Genomic DNA, 1106 nt, shown 5'->3' with positions numbered 1-1106 from the left:
GATACGGAATCTCTATAGTTCCAGTGTAGGATAGTTCTTTCTAGACATTTTATGTCAAGGGGACACCCTGGTCAAAGTATTATGGCTTTAAATAGCACTCCCATAAATTAAAAACTTTTATACATGCAACAAAACATTCCTACATTTGAAGACATTAAAAAAAATCACAGGTGACTCATCTGGTCATTTTATATATCGATAAATATTATGACATATATGTGAACACATCAAGAATCATATAGGTGTACCAAGAGGCAATTTCTGCCTCTCTTAAGTATGTACTGACATAACTTAATATACTAAAATGGGAAGGGGCGTTTAGTCACTGAAATATGCATCGTGTAACAAAGATGAAGAAAATACATGGCTTGTGCCCATCATAAAAACGATTCAGACTGAAGGCTTAGCTTTGGTTTTTATTCAATTAAATTGTTAAACTGTGCACAGTGATTTTTTTTTTAGAACTTGAGACATTTGTGATGTTGGCTGTTTAAATCTTTGTTACCTTCGCTGTGAATTGAAATTGTACATATTTAGTAAATCATGCAGACAAAACAAACTTTTTAGACAATATTTTTATTGGAGAGTTTTCTTTTCCTGTATCCATGTTAAAAAAAAAAAAAAAAAGACCTCCTTTCCCAAAATAAAAATGTCAATACTAAATTTAAAGAAGTATAAAGGAATGATTGCTTCCTTTAGAGCTAAATATTTAAATAAACATGGAGATAATTGGCAACATGTTCTTTTGGGCTAATAGGCCGTGTCCAATTTTTTGGGTCTGATGTTTCAGAGGTCCTCTTTTTCAGGGTTGAAGATGATATATTAATCTCTGAATTAAACAAATGCTATTAAATAACAGAAATAAATCCCTCAGTCTTCACTTGTATATGAAATATGGAATTAGAGAAATGACACTGAGATGATGTGATGCTGAATATGCCACAAACTAAGACTTTATTAAAACAGTCACCTACCACCTATAATCTAGTATGACATGTTAAAATGCTCCAAAATATTGAAAATATAAAATGAACAGTACTATTCCCATTTGGCCTTGAGATGAATAAGACAAAGATTCTAATAATTTTAGTCAAAGAAAATGATGA

At 31.0% G+C, this 1106-nt stretch overlaps 1 protein-coding gene across 3 annotated transcripts in view; it reads left to right on the top strand.

The window, feature by feature from the left end:
• The window catches only part of ZEB2 (zinc finger E-box binding homeobox 2), a 131965-nt gene extending 131223 nt beyond the window's left edge, over positions 1 to 742 (top strand). For all 3 annotated transcript variants that reach the window (XM_033416035.2, XM_049712200.1, XM_004285438.4), the window contains one exon: positions 1 to 742. This exon is cut by the window's left edge. The gene's annotated coding sequence lies outside the window, so the exon portion shown is untranslated.
• Positions 743 to 1106: the final 364 nt, after the last annotated feature.

Source organism: Orcinus orca, chromosome 7 (genome assembly GCF_937001465.1).
Source record: "Orcinus orca chromosome 7, mOrcOrc1.1, whole genome shotgun sequence".
NCBI lineage: Eukaryota > Metazoa > Chordata > Mammalia > Artiodactyla > Delphinidae > Orcinus > Orcinus orca.
Note: the sequence above shows the minus strand (reverse complement) of the source record. Positions and strands in the feature narration are given on the sequence as shown.